Below are 20,680 nucleotides of genomic sequence, written 5' to 3' on the forward strand. Positions count from 1 at the left end.
GCGGCGCGCGCAGGCCCCGCCTCCCGGCCGCAGGCCAATCCCGGCGGGCCCGCACTCCCGCCCCGCCTCCCGGGCTTCGCGTCGCGGCCGCAGCCCGCGCCCGCCGCCCTGTAAGTACACCTGGGCCCCGCCCCGTTGGCGTCACGTGACGCCTCACAGCCACGCCCATTGGTCGGTGGCCTCTTTTCCCCGCCTCCCCGCCCCCTTCCACCGGCCGCGGGAAATCAAACGGGCCTGTGGCGCCCCAACGGCCACCTGGGCTCTGCGCGCTGGGCGGGGCGGAGCGGGCGGCTCCGAAGTTGCCCCTAACGACCTGGGAGGGGGCCGGGCTCCGCGGCCTTCGTCCTGGCCGTGAGCGGCGCGGGCCGCCTCCGCTCTCGAGACCGCCCTGGCCCGCGACGCCGCTCGCGCGTGAAAGCCTCTGCTCGGCCCGGCCCGCCCCGCCCTCTCCGGAGGATGCGGGCTCGGGCCGCCCGGGCTGCGGGGTTTGCCCGCGGAGCCAGCTGGAAGGCGCGGCGGACAGCTTTCCGGGCTCACGGCTGCTTCCTCAGCCGGGGACTCTCACCTTTGCTTTGAAGGTAAAATTTACATACAGCAACATGCACGACTCTTCTCGGAGTTCGGTACACGTGTTACGCCAGGTAGAGGATATCCTAGTCACGATGCTCTTCCCTCGCTCCCAGAAGTTCCCTCCAGCTCCTTGCGGACCGCCTCGCCCCCCCGCCGACCTCCGCTGCCCACCAGCCTGGGTTCGTCTTAGGGCCCGTCGTGCCGGGCGCCGTGGTCTCTGCTCCGGCGGGGCCGCCCTCAGCCCCCTCCTCCTTTCCTCCCTCCAGCTGGCCGGACCTCAGGCCTTTGCACACGCGGTTTGCTCTGCCTAGACGTGCCCTCCGTGCCTTTCGGTGGACGTCTTCAAATACCAGCTCACATAGCGCTCCTATGACATCACCCTTTATTTTTCTCGTGGTGATTTTGAAAACATGAGAACATCCTATTTGTTCATTTGCTTCTTTATTCTATTCCTGCTCCCCCCCCCCCCCAGGGTCCCCTCCGCGACGCGAGGCTGTGAGCTCCACAGCAGTAAGAATCCCGTAGTGATTGATGCCTGACGCCCGGAACACTGCCGGGCACAACACAGGCTCTCCCTGTTTACTGAGTAAATGAATGGTGCCCATTCCGCCGATGAGAAGACCGGGCCGGTGGGCAGCTTGCCCCGGTTCCTCGGGAGCCCCGGAGGTCTGTCCCGGGCGCCGCACTCTCCTCTGAATTAATGCGGCTCCAGAAGTCGCTCCTCCCGCAGGCTCCGCGGCCCGGGGAGGGCCTGGCCCGCGCCGGGAACGTGTATTTTTAGCCGGGACACAGCGCCGGGACAGCACACGTGCCTCCAAGCGCAACTCGGCCCCACGTGCGCTCCCTCGGTCCAGGTGTCCCACGCCAGACCTGGCCTGGGCGCTCCAGCCGCGGCCTGCCCGGTCCTGGAGCGCCCTCTCCCGGCGGGTCCGGGGGCCGCTGGCACTGGCTTCCTTGCTGTGTGGTTCAATCAGGTGCCTTTTGCCTCACTGTTTTGGAATTGAGGATTCTGTTTCCCAGGATACAATGGACAAAAAAAAAAAAAAAAAAAAAAAAAGGAGAAAACAACTAAATCACAAGGCGAGGCAGTGAAGGATACAGAAATGATCACCCTCCTTTAGCCTGTGAAGGACCGATTTACCTGGGCCCACCCCTGAATTCAAGGGATGCCCGAAGCAAAAGACCAAGCAAGGCTGGGGGAAGGCAAGCAAGATAGTAAGATAGTTTCTAATACAACCAAAGAATGAATGGTGTGGGTCTGTCCGGCGTGGCTCGGTGGTTGGGCATCGACCCATGAATTAAGAGGTCTCTGGTTATTCCCTGTCAGGGCACATGCAGAGATTGCGGGCTTGATCCCCGGTAGTGGACCTGCAGGAGGCAGCCGAGGATTCTCTCTCATCACTGATGTCTCTATCTCTTTCTTCCTCGCCCTTCCTCTCTGAAATCAATAAAAAATATATTAAAACAAACCAAAAATATTTAAAAATTAGTCAGGAGACTAGGGGTAGGGGGCTGCAGCATCTGAGACATGAAACTACACATACATACACACAACAGTTACACACTCTCTACCCTCGTGGGTAAGAATTAGCAGATGCCACTCAGAGGTGCTCAACTGAATTAATTTCAGCTGAAGGGTTTGTGCATGTAATTTCCTGGTTATTTAAATATCATTCTGTGCTAAGGATAGCAAGGACTCCAAGGCATTCTAAGGAAAAGGCTTCCTCCTTCCTCTGTCACTCTCTTTGCATTTGCTCAACAAACACCACCATGCCTCTTTAACTACTGCCCTGTCTATTTCCATTCGTTTAACACCAAACTTTCTGAAAGCAGTGTTTACTGTCTCTGCTCCCTCATCTTTCTTTCTCACCCCACCAACCCAAATCCAGTTCCTGCTCTCTCACTCCATTGTCATGGCTTCAGAAAGGTCTTACAATCCCTTCTTTAAAAAAAAAAATATATATATATATATATATATATATATATATATATATATATATATATATATATAATTATTATTAAGATTTACCTGTGCAGCCGGCCGGGCCAGTCCCTTCTTAATGGAGACATTCAGTGGGTGTTTTTTGATTCTTTCTACTCCATCAGGAGAAGTGCTCTTCCAGTAGCTTTCACTGCCCAACCTTTCTTATACCTCTCCTTCTGTGGCCGGCCCTCCTCACCAGCCTCAATCTTTCCTGGACTGTCTTCTCTTGCCACCTGCCATCTACCTGTAGTGTTTTATCCATTCCCCTGCTTTGGGTGACTACCTGCTACTCATGGCACTTAAACGTGTCTCCAGCCCTGTGATCTTCCCACCGTCTATCAGACTCTGAACCAGGCACTCTCTAGCCCATTGCTCCACAGGCTTCTGGAACTTGACAAGCCTACCACTCAGCTCCTCTTTTACCTCCCTCCCACTTCCTCCTTGCTGAGTTACATCACCACATTCCCCCAAGGGATCATTCTTCAGTACCCACCCCCATCTGTAGAGCACTTCCTCCTATATAGCAAAGGCGGAGATTTGTGGCATCAAACTGAGATCGTATTTGAAAGATTTAAAAGGGGTCACTGCCTGACCAGCATGGCTCAGTGGTTGAGCATCAACCTATGAACCACTAGGTCATGGTTCGATTCCCAGGCAGGGCACATGCCCAGATTGTGGGCTTGATCCCCAGTGGGGGGCGTGCAGAAGGCAGTCAATCAATGATTCTCTCTCATCATTAATGTTTCTCCCTTTCTTCCTCTCTGAAATCAATAAAAATATATGTAAAAAAAATAAAAGAGGTCACCTCTGCCCCTACTACCAAATACTCCCAGCAACATTCCCTTCCAACTCTCTTGTTACAGTTCAAATCAGATTTTACTTCTTCTCTCATCCAATTCCTGTTCTCTTATTTCTCACCCATTACAGTGAGGTGTTTCATACCTACAGCCTCCACCCTCTCCCATCTACTCGTTAGCTGCTGCTTCCTCTGTCCTCCCCTGTTTGACACTCTGCCACATCCTTGATCTTTTCTCCATTGTCCATTTCCTTGTCCTATCTACCATATCTGATATTACTTACCACCTCCTTCTGAAACCTTATTATTTTTTAACCTAAAAGCAGTATACTCTTCTAAGCACATTAAAGGCCTTCAGTCATTTAGTCCTTGCAACTGTCCTTCGAAGTGGATACTATGAAAATTATCTCATTTTCCAGATAAGGAAACTGAGCTGTAGTAAAGGGAAGCAACTGGCTTAAAGTCACAATACTGTGGAACACACTAAGCTGAAATTCAAATGCAGATCAGCCTAATTCCAGAGCCCAACTTCCAAGTCATCAACCTCCTTCCACCATGCTGGGACTACACTACACGTTTCCATCTTCTTCACCAATCTCATGGCTTCCCATCCGCTCTAGTTCTTTCCACATGTCAGGCTTTTCCTTCCAAACTAAATTTTCCAGGCTCCGCTGCTTCTCTTAGTCAGCATTCAAGAAAGATACTGACAGTTGTCATATTACTTAGTTCAATGAGCACTTTTTTGCCCTTATTTCTGTCTCTGTGGCCATTTTCTTCTCACATTTCCACAAGGGCTCCTCAGTCTTTTACTTGCCCCTTCCTAAAGGTCAGAGTCCCCAGCCCTTCTGTCCTGTCTCTGTAACCTCTCCTGTGGAGACTCATCCTCTCCCACGGCCTCACATATGACCTGATACGGGCAGAATTGTGTCCCCTAAGAATATATGTTAAAGTCCTAACCCCTGGCTCCTGTGAATGTGACCTTATTTGGAAATAGGATCTTTGCAGATGTAATCAAGTTAAGATGAAGTCATTAGGGGGCCCTAACCCAATATGCTTGGTGTCCTTAGAAGAGGAAACTGCTCCTAAAGACAGATACAAAGGGAGAATGCCCTGTGATGGCAGAGGCCAAGACTGAAGTGCCGCAGCTGCAAACCAAGGAGTGTGTGGCTGCTAGAAGCTGAGAGAGGCAAGGAAGGGTCCTCTCCCAGGCTCCAGAGAGAGGAGAGCCCTGCAACATTCTGACTTCAGACTTCTACAGAACCGTGAGAGCGAATTTTTGTTGCTTTAAGTGCCAAGTGTGTGTACTTTGTTGCAGTAGCGCTAGGAAACCAGCAAGCAACACAAATACAGAGGACTCCCCAATCTATGCCTGCAGACCCATGATGGCCAACTGCAAGCTGGAGATCTCCGGTGCCTTATCTTGGTAAAAGGCTCCACCGTATCGGGTTCACACCAGCAGCAGCTCTCACCCCCACCACTGCATAGCCTCCTGCCTGCTGGGCTTCTTCACCTCCAGTGGCTCCCACCCCCTCCAACCCACTTCTCAGAAAGCACCTCACAAGCAAAATAGCCTCCCAGTCACTGTGTTCCATTGCCTGCGTTATTTTCACTGTGTATTTAATAGTACCTGATATTTCATATTTTCTTGCTTCTAATTTGTAAGCTTGGGATCTTGTCTGTCTTATTCACTGCTGTATTCTTGGTACCTAGAACTATACCCGACATCCAGTAAATGACCAGTAAATATTTGGCTGAATGAAAGAAAGCAGCCAGAAAGATCTTTACAAAATATATTTTTTCTGGCAATATTTAGGCACATTAAATATACACATTCCCTATGACCCAGAAATTCACCTTCTGAGCACATAACCCACGGAGATTCTTTTACAGGTCTGTGAGGAGACATGCATGAGTGCCCGCAGAGGGGAAGTTGGAGGCACCCAGGGCACCCATCGCTGGGAGTGTGATAGGTAAGATGTGGTGAGCTGAGTGTATACCATGGAGTATTGTGCAGCGATTAGAAACAACTAGTTAGAAGTACTTATGGTAAAAAAAAAAAAAAAAAAAAAAAAAAAAAAAAAAAGACTTCTAAAATAGATGCTTAGAGAAAAAGTAAGAAACAGAATGACATATACAATGATTTTACTTAAAAACACATATTCCCAGGTGCTCTTGTCTGTGGGGTAGTCACTCTCAGTCTCACTAATAAACTCTTTTTCACTTAAAAAGAACAACAACATTCCCACAAGTGACAATTTTGTCTTGTCAGTATACATGAAAATAAAAAGATATATACTAGCACAATTGCCTATGGAAGGAAGGGGATAAGAATAGGGTAAGAACCCTGGCTGGGGGAGGAGGGTTGGGAAGGTAATGGGGGGGTGAGGACAAATATGTAATACCTTAACCAATAAAGAAATTAAAAAAAAGAAGAACCCTGGCCCCAGGGTGTCACAGTGGATAGAGTATCTGCCAGAGCACCAAAGGGTCGATGGTTCAATTCCCAGTCAAAACCATGTATCTGAGTTGCAGGTTCAATCCCCTGGCCCCGGCCAGGGCCTCTCTCTCTTCTCCCCCTCCTCCTTCCATTCTTTCCTCTCCCACTAAAAAGTCAATGGAAAAAATATCCTCCGGTGAGGATTAACAAAAATAAGGAAAAAAGAGGTTAAAAAATAAAATAAACTTTATGAATGAAATACTTTATTCTGCTTAAAACTCTTCCATGACTTCCCATTGAAGACTCATAGGTAAAGTTTAAATCTCTTAGATTTGCTCTGAAGACCCAAGATCCAGCCTTCTGTCTTCCCATTGAGTCCCTATCCATTTGGGCCCCAAACATTCCTCCTGACAGGTCTTTGTGACACTGGTCTGAATTGTCCAATACAGTAACCACTAGCTATGTTTCAAGAGCAATGGCCATAAGTGGCTAGTGGATACTGTATTAGTACTGATAAGGAATATTTGTCAACACAATTCTAGTAAATAGTGCTGCTACAGAAATATATATATATAATTGATTTTTTACAGAGAGGAAGGGAAAGGAATAGAGAGCCAGAAACATCGATCAGCTGCCTCCTGCACACCCCGTACTGGGGATGTGCCCACAACCAAGGTACATGCCTAGACCAGAATTGAACCTGGGACCTTTCAGTCTGAGACCGATGCTCTATCCACTGAGCCAAACCGGTTTTGGCCGAACTATCTATATTTTTAATGTTTTTATTGATTTCAGAGAGGGAAGGGGAAAGAGAGATAGAAACATTGATGAGAAACATGGATTGGCTGCCTCCTGTACTGGGGGTTGAACCTGAAACCTAGCATGTGGCCTGATCAGGAATTGAACTGGGGACCTCTAGGTTCATGGGTTGATTTTCAACCACTGAGCCACACTGGCCAGACCAGATCTATCTTTTTAAATCTCAAGTTTCATGATACTAAATCATCTGTTCTCTAATTTCACTGGCATTTACTGAGTACCGTTTTCTGACCATGAAGTGAGGAAGACAAGTGCGGCAATAACCAATGATAATTGCAGTGCTTGTTAGCAACTCTGTGACTTCTAAAAATATTTCAGATAGTTTACAGTAAAATATGCATATTCATTTATTTCAAAAAATATGTACTGATTACCTACGGTGTGCCAGGTGTGATAAAAGGTGCTGGGAATATAGTGGTGAATAAGACACAAGATTCCTGCCCTCACATGACTCACATTCTAGTTAACAAGACAGTGTACCTGTTTAGATACACATGCTAATTATAGATACAATAACAGCCCTGAAGGAAATGCACAGGCCAGCGTGACAGAGAAGGATGTGGGGAGTTAATCTAGATTAGGCTGTCAGGAAGACATTGCCAGGGTGCAGGTCACAGCTGAAACTGTGGCCTGAAGGTTGAGAAGAAGACAGCTAACGAAGGGATGAGGGGAGAGAGTTTGAGGCTCATGGAACAACTATTGCAAAGGCCCTGAGGCAGCAGAGTTTATTAGAGGGGAAAGTTCCGAGAATAAGGAGGAAGGTAAAGTGGGCAGAGCCAGACCAACCAAATGGATGGATTCCAAGAATGATGGGGAGTCTTTGAAGGGTTTAAAAGGGGGAGTGAGTCATGTGGCCTGATAAACTTATTTTTAAAAGCATTTTGAGGTTCACAGCAAAATTGGGCAGAAGATACAGAAACTTCTCATATACCTCCCCTCCATGCACAATCTTCCCTACTTAATTTGTTTTAAAATATTTGGTTATTCTGTGGAAATAAGTTGGAGGGAGGCAGAGATGCTGGGAGCCTGGTTAGTGTGGGGGCAGTGAAAGTAGACCAGCATGAAGTATGTTTTGGAAATAGTGTGTGCAGGACTTGGTGGTGGGATGGATGTGTAGAAATGTGTGAAAAGGAATCAGGAAACCTGGGTTTTTAGCTGAGGTGAACTTTGCTGGGTGACAATGGTACTTACTTCGCTGAGGAACCCTAGAGGAGGAACATAGTCAGGAGTTTGGTTTGAAACACCCAAGAGGAGACCTCAAGGCAGCAGGTGGAGCCCTGGCAGAGTAGCTCAATTGGTTGAGCATCACCCCATATGCCAATGTGGGTTTGATCTCAGGTCAGGGCACATACAAAATCAACCAATGGATACATAAATAAGTGGAACAAAAAAACTCTGTCTCTCCACACCTCATCTCCTTCTCTTCCCCCTTTCTTTCTCTTTCAGATAAATTCTATATAAAAAGGTAATATGCAAATCGACCGAATGGCAGAACCATAGGTTGCTGTGATGCACACTGACCACCAGGTGGCAGATGCTCAAGGCAGAAGCCACCCCCTGGTGGTCAGTGGGCTCCCACAGGGGGAGCTCCCCTCGGCCAGAAGGTGCAGTGTTGATGGTCAGAGCCTCTCCCACCTCCACGGCAGTGCTAAGGATGTCCAGCTGACAGCTTAGGAGCAGGCCTCAGCCGTCAGCCGGACATCCCCCAAGGGCTCCTGGACTGAAAAAGGGTGCAGGCCAGATTGAGCCTCTCTCTCCCCCTCTCCCCCTCTCTTCCCCTCCCCCTCCCCCCAGTGCATGAATGTCATGCATTGGGCCTCCAGTTTAAAATAATTTAACAAAAGCAGGCAGTTGGAGGCAGGAGTCTGCAGCTCAGGAGACAGAGCTAGAGTCTTGCCTTTGGAGTCCTGAGTATAGATGAGGTTGATAGCCCTAGGGTTGGGTGAGCTCTTTATAAAATACTAGTGAGTATTAATCTCTCTATTCTCTTAGACAGGAAATGGTTAAAAAAGCAGTGAGGGCCCAGGAGTGGGAAAGGCGTGACTATTATGTCAAATGCAGGAGGCCTGCAGGGCTATGGAAGGAAGGAACAGCTGGGACAGGTAGGTTGGCACCTGACTCTGGTAGGTCTTGAATCCCTGCGAAAACTTTTTCTAAATTGAGTGGCCCTGAATGGTTGTCTAAAGCCATTTCCTGGGTTCTTGGTGGAATTGAATCGGCTCTGAGACTGATGCCATTGGTGGGGATTTAGGCTTCCCTGGCAGACTCCAGAAGGCAATGAGGGTGGTGGGTATTTTTCTGGACAGGCAGGTCTGTGTGGCCTCTCAAATCAAACTCTGACATGACAGCTCAGTCTGGGGAACCAAGGTAGCTCCTAAGATGGACTGCTCAGATGAACTGTGGGGCTGACTCGGAGGACTTTGAGGGTGGCGGGAGAGGGGACTCCCTCTTCTGTAAACAGGCAGGAGACTGGGGCCTCAAGCCAGGAAGTGGAGGGATTCTCTTCCGTGTAAGTTTAAAATATATTGATTTTTTACAGAGAGGAAGGGAGAGAGATAGAGAGTTAGAAACGTCAATGAGAGAGAAACATCGATCAGCTGTCTCCTGCACAACCCCTACTGGGGATGTGCCCGCAACCAAGGTACATGCCTTTGACCAGAATCGAACCTGGGACCCTTCAGTCTGCAAGCCAATGTTCTATCCACTGAGCCAAACCAGTCAGGGCACAACATTCTTTTTAAAGAATCATTATATTGCCCTAGCTGGTTTGGCTCAGTAGATGGAGTGTTGGCCTGCGGACTGAGGGGTCCCGGGTTTGATTCCGGTCAAGGGCACATGCCCAAGTTGTGGACTCGGTCCCTGGTGGGGGGCATTCAGGAGGTAGACGATTAATTATTCTCTCTCATCATTAATGTTTCTCTCTCTCCTTCTTCCTTCCTCTCTGAAATCAAGAAAAATATATTTAAAAAACAATCATTATATTTATTGAATTTTCAATCAAGTAGGAGAACAAAATGCAAATTAAATGGAATGTTTACAAATAAACCAGTACAAACTAATATGCAGTCATATGGAGCCATAAGACTTAATATCCTAAAACCAAAGAAATGACTAAATAAGCCATTACAATCCATTAAGCAGCTAAAATGTGTGTCATAAACTTTTTTACTGAAACTCATACTTGACTCATTATGAAGCCTCTTTAATCATAAACCAAAAGGTCAAATGATTCTTATAGTGTTTAAGTTGTCCGCTTGTTCCAGTTACTACCTCAAAACTTAGTGTATAAAATACAACTATTTTAATAGATTCATGGATCCTATAGCTTAGGAATTTTGACGTGAATGGCATGATGATGTTGGCTTATCTCTGCACAATGCCCATGGTCTCAGCAAGGGCAACTCAAAGGCCTCGTGTCTACAACTGTTGACAGGAGTCCTTTTGCATGGCCTCCCCATATAGCCTTGGTTTCCTAACAGCCTGGATGTGGTAGCTAGATTTCCTGCATGATGGTCCAGGGCATCAGGTGCAAGTGTGTAAAAAAAATAAGGTGATAGTCGGTTTGACCCAGTGGATAGAGCATTGGCCTGCAGACCAAAGCGTCCCAGGTTAGATTCAGTCAAGGGCACATAAGTGCATTGCAGGCTTCTCCCCTGCTAGGGCCCTGGTCAGGGCGCATGCAGGAGGCAACCAATCAATGTGTTTCTCTCACATGGATATGTCTCTCTGTCTTTCCCTCTCTCTTCCACTCTCTCTAAAAATCAATGGGAAAATATCTTCAGGTGAGGATTAAAAAAGTGAAATAAAACAATAAGGTGAAAGCTGCATCACCTCTTTATGACCCAGCCTTGTAAGGCCACATGGCAGCACTTTCACCCTGTGCTGTGGTCAAAGCAACCACAAGCCTGCCCAGATCCATCAGACCTCTAGATGGGGAATGGCAAGATCACACAGGATAAGAACATGTGAGATGAGAAATATTACTGTGACAATCTTTGTATAATACAATGTCTTCCCTCTCTCCAACAGTTCACCTCATTCCCATTGCAAAATGCACTACATCCTTCCCAATAGTCTCCATTAATTATGTCATCAGGACAGTTTCAGACCTCATCCTCTGAATCAGGTCCATGCACAGATTAGGCTCTCCAGTAGTGGTTTCTCAAGTAGACTTCCTCTTGATCTGAAAACTACTTTGACTATGTATCTGAAGCATCTGAAACAAAATAATAATCACTGGGTGCACTGTGTATCATTTGTTACCAAACTGACGCATAAGTGAGCTGAGCTTTCATCTCCCTCTAGGAGAGCCCCCAGCATAGTAAGACCACCTACCTGAAGTGCTAAGAAGACTCAACACTCTTCCTTCCTGATATCCTTTTGTGTTCTTGGCAGTTTCTCCTGCTCAGATTGCCTCCTCCCTCCAGTTCATTCATTCTATAAACATTCAGAACTGGCCATATGCCAGGCTCTGTGGTGGATGCTGGGGGTGGAAAGACACTGCTTATAGTCTGGAGGGGTAGACAGACGTGTGTCTGTAGGACAAGTGCTAGGTTGGATCATCACAGAGGTAATGAGGCAGAAAAGATGCCATCCAGGTCAGCCTGGGAGTGGCTGGGATGGCCTCAGTGGGAGGAGAAGCTAGATAACAGGGCACACAAGACACAGCAAGGGTATCCCCTTGGATTGGAGGCCTACAGCTGAGACCCCAACCTGCCCTTTGAATCTTTCTTCTCTGAACACAGATGTTACCTGCTCCTCACCACCTTTAAAAAAATAAAAAAATTAAAAAATATATGTATATATATATACACACACACACACACATATATATCCATATATATATATGTATATTTATTTATTTATTTATTTATTTATTTATTTTTACAGAGAGGAAGGGGGAGTGATAGCGGGTTAGAAACATCAGTCAGCTGCCTCCTTCACACTCCCCACTGGGCACGAGACTGCAACCAAGGTACATGCCCTTGACCGAATCGAACCCAGGACCCTTGAGTCTGCAGGCTGGCGCTCTATTTACTGAGCCAAACCAGTCAGGGCTATTTTTACATCTTGAACTATTCTTTTTATGGTTCTAGACCAGCCAAGATGGGTTGATACCCAGCTAATGTTTCATATATATAAAATGTTTCACATATATATAATGTTTCATATATATATATATATATATATATATATATATAATATTTCATATATACAATGTTTCATATATATATAATGTTTCACATATATGTGTGTGTGTGTGTGTGTGTGTGTGTGTGTGTATATTGGTGCACGAAATTTGTGCACAGGAAGGAGGGGTGTCCCTCAGCCCAGCCTGCACCCTCTCCAATCTGGGACCCCTCGAGGGATGTCCAATCCCATGGGCAATCAGACATCCCTCTCACAATCTAGGACTGCCGGCTCCCAACTGCTCACCTTCCTGATTGCCTCTAACTGCTGCTGCCTGCCAGCCTGATCACCCCCTAACCACTCCTATGCCAGCCTGATTTATGTCTAACTGCTCCCCTGCCAGCCTGTTGGCCTCCAACTTCCCTCCTCTGCTGGCCCTAACTGTCTTCCCTAACTGCCTTCCCCTGCAGGGTTGATCACCCCCAACTGCCCACCCTTGCAGGCCTGGTCCCTCTCAACTGCCCTCCCCTACTGGCCATCTTGTGGTGGCCATCTTGTGTCCTCATGGAGGCAGGATCTTTGACCACATGGGGCAGCCACCTTGTGTGTTGGAGTATGGTCAATCTGCATATTACTCTTTTATTAGATAGGATAGAGGCCTGGTCCACGGGTGAGTGCCAGCTGGTTTTCCCTGAAGGGTGTCCTGGATCAAGATGGGGGTTCCCTTGGGGTGTGGGGTGGCCTGGGTGAGGGACCTTTGGCGACCCAAACAAAGGCCTTGGTATCTGGAATTTATTTATCTTCTACAATTGAAACTTTGTATTCTGGAGTGGAACCCCTCCTGCTGGCTCTGTGGTGGCAGCCATTTCTGTTGGAATTTATGTATCTTCTATAATTGAAACTTTGTAGCTTTGAGTGGAGGCCTGAGCCTGCCAGGGCTGCAGAAGCTTGGCTTCCTCCATAGCCCCGGGCAACCCTAGCCTCCTGCTCTTCCAGCTCCATGGCTACCACCATTTCTGTTGGAATTTATTTACCTTCTATAATTGAAACTCTGTACCCTTGAGTGGAGGCCTGGGCCCTCCAGGGTGTGTGGAAAGCTTGGCTTCCTCTATTGCCAGAGAAACCCAAGCCTCCCTCCTGCCCTCTGGGCCACAGCCATCTTGGTTGGGGTTAATTTGCTTGCTTTGATTGGCTGGGGGGCATGGCTGGTGGTCATGGCTTGTGGGTGTAGCGGAGTGATGGTTAATTTGCATATTACTCTTTTATTAGATAGGATAGATTGATTTCAGAGTGAAGAAGGGAGAGGGAGCTGAAACCGGTTTGGCTCAGTGGATAGAGCGTCGGCCTGCGGACTGAAAGGTCCGGGTTCAATTCCGGTCAAGGGCATGTGCCTTGATTGCGGGCACATCCCCAAGTGGGGGGTGTGCAGGAGGCAGCTGATCGATGATTCTCATCGATGTTTCTATCCCTCTCTCTTCCTCTCTGTAAAAAATCAATAAAATATATTAAAAAAAAAAAAAAAAGGAAAGGGAGGAAGAGATATAAACATCAGTGATGAGAGAGAATCAACAGGCTAACTCCTACAGGACCCTCACTAGGGATCAAGCACAAAACCTGGGTTAGGAATTGAAACCTAATCTCCTAGTTCATGGATTGACGCTCATCCACTGAGCTACACCAGCTGGGCTGTTTCTTTCCTTTAAAAAAAAAAAAATATTTTATTGATTTATTGAATTGAGAGGGACAGAGAGTTAAAAACGTCTATAAGTGAGAAACATTGACCAGCTGCCTCTTGCACACTCCACACTGGGAATGTGCCCACAACCAAGGTACATGCCCTTGACCGGAATCGAACCTGGGACCTTTCAGTCCAATGCTCCATCCACCGAGCCAAACCGGTCCCGGCTTCTTTCTTTTTAAAAAAATATATTTTTTATTAATTTCTTTTCTTTTTTCCTTCTTTCTTTCTTTCTTTCTTTTTTTTAAAGATTCAGTCTTTTTATTTATTTTTTATTTTATTTTTTAAATATATTTTATTGATTTTTTACAGAGAGGAAGGGAGAGGGATAGATAGCTAGAAATGTCGATGAGAGAGAACCATCAACCTCTTGCACACCCCCTACTGGGGATGTGCCCGCAACCCAGGTACATGCCCTTGACCGGAATCGAACCTGGGACCTTTCAGTCCGCAGACCGACGGTCTACCACTGAGCCAAACCGGTTTCGGCTATTTTTTGTTAATTTCTGAGAGGAAGGGAGGATAGAGAGATAGAAACATCAATGATGAGAGAGAATCATTGATTCTCTTACTGCACACCCCCTACTGAGGATCAAGCCCACAACCCAGGCACATGCTCTTGGCTGGAATCGAACCTGGGACCCTTCAGTCCACAGGCTGATGCTCTTTCCACTGAGCCAAACCGTCTATGGCTAGACTGTGTCTTTATCTCGTCCACAGAACTCCCAGATCCTTCCTCACCCTGTTGAAGGCTGATCCTTCTGATTCCTCAGCTTTGGTGTCTCCACTGCCAAAAGACCTACCAGCCTTCCAGATTGGGTTTGACCCCATCTTAGTGCTCATTCAACTCCACATTCCTTACAAAGGGCTGCACCACACTGCTCTACAGGTGCCTGGCTTTCCCCCATGGGCCATAAAGCATGGCACAGAGCAAGGCTTCTGAGACCACCTGGAGATGAACGATGAGCAAATGAATTATCATAGTCAACATGCTGTAGTCATTTGTGATTGACTCCTTAGCTTCCCTCCTCTGTGAGCCGGGTCTATATTCTGTCCTCAGCCTTGTTTCTCTTCACTTGGTCCAGTTGTTAAGAAATGTTCTGACTTTTCTAGCACCCAGGGTGAGCAAGATTTCAACGAGGGTGGATAGGTCTTTTCTTCCAGACCCAGAACAACTCCAGTCTCATTCTTTTCCACCTACAGCTCTTTCCTTCAACTTCCAAAGAGGCAAGGCCAGAATCACAAAGATCCCTCAGGCATACTTCAGGGGGCTTCTCCTCCTACCTACTCTCATTATAAACCCATCACTCACTAGTGGTAGACAGGCATTGGCCTGAGCACACAGACCAACATTGCATTTTTGTTTATTATCTGATAATCTCATTCCATCCAACTGAGGGGCAGATATCATACTGCTAAGCTCACCATCTTTGTGTCCCAAGTATCTGGTACTTACTAGACTCAGTAAATATTAACTGAATGAATGGGTGAGTGAGTGCAGTCAAGATTTCTGCTATGATCCCAGCAGCTGGGTGTTGTGAGAGCAGGTTCAAGACCTGTTCTTCAAAGCGTTACCTATTTACCATTCTCAATATTTATTTGATGGATTTGACTTTTTTTTTTTTACAGAGAGGAAGGGAGAGGGATAGAGAGCTAGAAACATCGATGAGAGAGAAACATCGACCAGCTACCTCTTGCACACCCCCTACTGGGGATGTGCCTGCAACCAATGTACATGCCCTTGACCGGAATCGAACCTGGGACCTTTCAGTCCGCAGACCAATGCTCTACCACTGAGCCAAACCGGTTTCGGCTGATGGATTTGACTTTTTTTTTTTATTTTTTTTATTTTTTTTATTTTTATTTTTATTTTTTTATTTTTATTTTTTTAAATCAATCTTTATTGTTCATATTATTACAAAGGTTCCTCTTTTCTTCCCCCCTCCACCAGGTTCCCACCCCACCCTCTGCCCCCTCCCCATTCCCCATTGTCCTCATCCATAGGTGCACAGTTTATGTTCAGTCTCTTCCTCCCTCCCTTTCCCCGATAGTAAATCCCTTTTCAGATAGTAAATCTGTTACTTAGCATTTTCTCATATCAATAATACCTCCACATGCCCAATGATACACTTCACACAAAAGACATTTCCAAATAGGTCAACCAGCCTCATCCAGGCCCCACCCAAGGCACTCACAGATCAGCACCCCAGCGCTATACTAACTCAACACATCCAGATCTAAGCCTTCAGCACTTGATTCAGCAGACCCTCAAGTTCCCGCAAAAGTTTCCAGCCATGTCTGAGAGGCAGCTGTGGGCAGGTACAGGCGAGGAGCGAGCTGTTTCGGGCCTGGCCGCTCCGGGCCTGGCCTCTGTTGCTCTGGTTCATTCCACAACCAGCTGCTCCGGGTCTGCTCACTGCCGCTCCCGACCTAGTTGCTCTGGACTTGGCTGTTGCTGCTACAGGCCTGGCCGCACCCGACCCTGCTGCTCTGGGACCGGTTGCTCCGGTCCCGGCCGCTCCGGGCCTGGCCGCTCCCAGCCTGACAGCCGCTGCTCCGGGCCTGGCTGCTCCCAGCCTGGCAGCCATTGCTCCTGGCCTGGCCGCACCAGACCCGGCTGCTCCGGGCCTGGCCGCTCCCAGCCTGGCAGCTGCTGCTCCGGATCTGGCCGCTCCCAGCCTGGCAGCCGCTGCTCCGGGCCTGGCCGCACCAGACCCGGCTGCTCCGGGCCTGGCCGCTCCCAGCCTGGCAGCCGCTGCTCCGGGCCTGGCCGCACCAGACCCGGCTGCTCCGGGCCTGGCCGCTCCCAGCCTGGCAGCCGCTGCTCCGGGCCTGGCCGCACCAGACCCGGCTGCTCCGGGCCTGGCCGCTCCCAGCCTGGCAGCCGCTGCTCCGGGCCTGGCCACACCAGACCCGGCTGCTCCGGGCCTGGCCGCTCCCAGCCTGGCAGCTGCTGCTCCGGATCTGGCCGCTCCCAGCCTGGCAGCCGCTGCTCCTGGCCTGGCCGCACCAGACCCGGCTGCTCCGGGCCTGGCCGCTCCCAGCCTGGCAGCCGCTGCTCCGGGCCTGGCCGCACCAGACCCGGCTGCTCCGGGCCTGGCCGCTCCCAGCCTGGCAGCCGCTGCTCCGGGCCTGGCCGCACCAGACCCGGCTGCTCCGGGCCTGGCCGCTCCCAGCCTGGCAGCTGCTGCTCCGGGCCTGGCCGCTCCCAGCCTGGCAGCTGCTGCTCCGGGCCTGGCCGCTCCCAACCTGGCAGCCGCTGCTCCTGGCCTGGCCGCACCAGACCCGGCTGCTCCGGGCCTGGCCGCTCCCAGCCTGGCAGTCGCTGCTCCGGGCCTGGCCGCACCAGACCCGGATGCTCCGGGCCTGGCCGCTCCCAGCCTGGCAGCTGTTGCTCTGGGCCTGGCCGCTCCCAGCCTGGCAGCCGCTGCTCCGGGCCTGGCCACACCAGACCCAGCTGCTCCGGACCTGGCTGCTCCCAGCCTGGCAGCCGCTGCTCCAGGCCTGGCCACACCAGACCCAGCTGCTCCGGGCCTGGCCGCTCCCAGCCTGGCCGCCGCTGCTCCGGGCCTGGCCGCACCCGACCCGGCTGCTCCGAGCCTGGCCGCTCCCAGCCTGGATGCTCCGTGCTTGGCTACTGCTGTTCTGGGCCTAGCTGCTCCCAACCCGGCTGCTCTGGGCCGGGCTTCTCCGGGCCCAGCCACTCCGTGTCTGGGTGTTCCTGGACTGGCCACCCTGGGCTTGGCCGCCTCTGCCTCAGGCCTGGCTGCCACTGCCCCAGGTCTGGCTGCTCCAGTGCTGGCCGTTGATGCTCTTGTTCTGGCTGCTGCTGCTCTGGGGCCTGGCCACTGCTGCTCCAGGCCCAGCTGCCACTGCCTTGTGCCTGGCCACTCTAGGCCTGGTCGCCGCTGTTCCAACATTCTGTCCCTTTTTTCTCTTTTTTTTTTTTTTTTTTTTTTTTCCTTTTTTTTCTTTTTTTTAAAAAAAAAACAAAACACATTTATGTTGCAATTTTGGCTGGTGCGTTGAGTTCTGACGTAGTCTTTGATTTTTCAAGATCTTCTTTGTATTCTTTCTTAAGTAATTTTACTATCATTTGCTCTCACTTGATTTCTTCACATTGAGAACTTCTTTGGTTTCTTCCTCCTTGTCCTGGGAGCTCAGCAGGTTGGCCTGTGGCACCCCTTTGTTCTCCGCGGGCTCCCGCGCTGCTCCAGTCTGTTGCCGGGGTCGGCGCCGCCCAGGAAGTAGCCCCCGTCCTTGGCTCCGTTGCCAGCGCTCAGCAGTCGAAGGCTCAGGGGCACCCCCCCCACTGGGGGCCCCGTCGCCCGGCTCCTTGCTGGCGCCCCGCTGGCCGGTGTCTGGCAGGGGCTCCTGCTCCTCGTGGCGTTCCTCCAGTCTGGAGCTTTCTTTCTTCCTCCCACTAGGGGAGTCCAGGATCAGAGTCAACAGACTGTCCTCTGCGCACAGTGTGCGCGACTCCGGGGGCTCGGCCTTTCGCCGCGCTCCCAGGACTCCACCTCACAGCTCCGTCTCCCCCTGCCCGAGCCTGGGTCCCCAGGGACTGGCCCAGACCTGGAGTTCGTGGCGGTCTGGACTGAGGCTCAGAGCTGCCGCCGGAGGCTTTGTTTCTTCCGGCTAGGGTAATCCAGCATCAGAGTCAACATTCAGTCCTCTGCGCGCCATGTGCGCGCGACTCCGGGGGCCCCGCATTTCGCCGTCCCCCGGGATTGTCTCCCCCTGCCGGAGCCTGGGTCCCCAGGGTCTGGCACATAACTTGGGGCTCAGCGCTGCCGGTTCGGGGGTTCAGCCCAGGCTGGGGGTTCTATTTCCTTCCTGCTAGGGATCGCCAGGCAGCACCCAGCCCTCTCCTCCTCTCCGGCTGCGACCTCTCCGCGCGCGCGTGCGTGCGAGCGCGCAGCATGTCTCCGTACCTTAGGCTTTTTTTCAGCTCCTCTGATTTTCCTTCTGGTTTTCTCCCTCCTTCCTATTGTAGAGTTTTCAGTCAGTCGACTACCTGTAGCTCTGGGCAATGTCCACTCTACATTTTAGTTGTATTCCCTTGAAATTGTTGTGAGCTGCTGCGTCTAGGTGTATACCCGAGCAGCCATCTTGGATCCTCCCTTGACTTTTTTTTTTTTTAAATATATATTTTATTGATTTTGTACAAAGAGGAAGGGAGAGAGATAGAGAGTTAGAAACATTGATGAGAAAGAGTCATCAATCAGCTGCCTCTTGCACACCCCCTACTGGGGATATGGCCGCAACCAAGGTACAATCGAACCCGGGACCTTGCAGTCCCCAAGCTGACACTCTATCCACTGAGCCAAACCGGTTTCGGCTGGATTTGACTTTTATGCAAGCCCTTGAGGGTGGAAGAATAGATAGTTCCTGCCCAGGTCCCTGGATAAGGATCAGTTCACTGTGAAATATTTGTACCACAGAGAACCCTAATCCTTGCCTGATTTCTCTCTCTATGGGAATTCTTTCCATCAGCTGGCTTAATTTATCTTTACATGAGATACAGACACAGTTTACTGTGATCTCATGTATGTTGTTGATTCTCACCTAAGGATATTACCTCCCCAACACCCCCCCCCCCCCAATTGATTTTTAGAGAGCTGAAGGGAGGGGGAGAGACAGAGAGAAATATCCTCCATCAGCCTGACCAGCGCCCTGCGACCAAGGTACATGCCCTTGACCAGAATAAAACCAGAATGATCTGAAGGCTAATGCTCTATCCACTGAGCCAAACTGTCTAGGGCCAGAAAATTTTGTTTTACAAAGGAAAGGGCAAGCATTTCAGAAAATGGAATGGAAAGAGCTGGGGGGGTGATAGTATAATCCTATATAATAAAAGCCTAATGTGCTAAGTGTTCCGTCATGGGGTTGTCTGTTCAAACAATCAAAGCATAATATGCTAACCATAAGGCTGCTCAACCCCTGCTATGATGTGCACTGATCACCAGGGGGCAGATGCTCCAACAAGTAGGTTAGCCTCTTGCTGGGGTCCCGTGATTGCGACTTAGCTAGAGGGGTTAGACATGTCCTGGGTCCCTTCCACCATCCCCAGCTGGCCAACCTCCCACATCCCTCCCCGGCCCCAGTAGTGCAATGGTGGGGTCCCTCAGCCTAGCTTTTGCCCTCTTGCAATCCGGGACCCCTCAGCGGATATCAGAGCTGGTTTTGCCCGATCCCGCAGGCCAGGCCAAGGGACATTACTAGTCCGCAAATTCATGCACTGGGCTTTTGGTGTGCTACCTAAATGTATTAATTCAAGCTGATGTTTGCAGCTCACATTTATCATGTCACAGGATTCTTAAACAAGAACCAGATGCAGGCCCTAGCTGTCTTGGCTCAGTGGATGGAGCAGCAGCCTGCATACTGAAGGGTCCTGAGTTGGATTCCAGTCAAGGGCACATGCCTGGGTTGTGTGCTCAATCCCCAGTAGAGGGCATGCAGGAGACAGCCCATCGACGATTCTCATTATTGATGTTTCTCTCTTCCCTCTCCCTTCCTCTCTGAACTCAATAAAAATTTATTTATTTATTTATTTATTTATTTATTTAAATATTTTATTGATTTTTCAGAGAGGAAGGAAGAGGGATAGATAGTCAGAAACATTGATGAGAAACACCGACCAGCTGCTTCCCGCACACCTCCCCTCAGTGAGGTGCCCGCAACCAATGTACATGCCCTTGACTGGAATCGAACCTGGGACCCTTCAGTCCGCAGACCGTCGCTCTATCCACTGAGCCAAACTGGTTTCGGCCAATAAAAATATATTTAAAAATAAATAAAAGAACCAGCCCTCGCCGGGACCAGTTTGGCTCAGTGGATAGAGCGTTGGCCTGCGGACTGAAAGGTCCCGGGTTCGGTTCTGGTCAAGGGCATGTACCTTGGTTGCGGGCACATCCCCAGTAGGGGTTGTGCAGGAGACAGCTGATTAATGCTTCTCTCTCGTAGATGTTTCTCTCTATCCCTCTCCCTTCCTCTCTGTAAAAAAATAAAAGAAAAGAACCAGATTCAGGATTTTGGATTCTAATCCCAGATATTTAGTTGCTCCTCTTGTTCCACAGTACTATTGTTCACCTAGCTTACTGAAGCAAACAAAATAGCCATGAAGGTGGTACTGGAAACCTGGGAACTGGTGGGAGACTAGAAGTTTTCAGGAAATGCAGGGTGTTTTGTTTTTTTTTAAATGTA

General features: G+C 49.7%; 1 long non-coding RNA gene across 2 annotated transcripts; it reads left to right on the top strand.

The window, feature by feature from the left end:
- The first annotated feature begins 225 nt into the window (after positions 1 to 225).
- Positions 226 to 14,434, top strand: LOC311611588. Of its 2 annotated transcripts, none has more exons than XR_014793127.1 (4): positions 226 to 578; positions 5,241 to 5,320; positions 8,599 to 8,708; positions 14,195 to 14,434. It is a non-coding gene; the product is annotated as an uncharacterized lncRNA (long non-coding RNA). The 2 variants fall into 2 exon arrangements; XR_014793128.1 differs by lacking the exon at positions 14,195 to 14,434 and adding an exon at positions 10,912 to 11,311.
- The last annotated feature ends 6,246 nt before the right edge of the window (positions 14,435 to 20,680 follow it).

The sequence above is a fragment of the Pipistrellus hanaki genome (genome assembly GCF_964339955.1).
Source record: "Pipistrellus hanaki genome assembly, chromosome: 16".
NCBI lineage: Eukaryota > Metazoa > Chordata > Mammalia > Chiroptera > Vespertilionidae > Pipistrellus > Pipistrellus hanaki.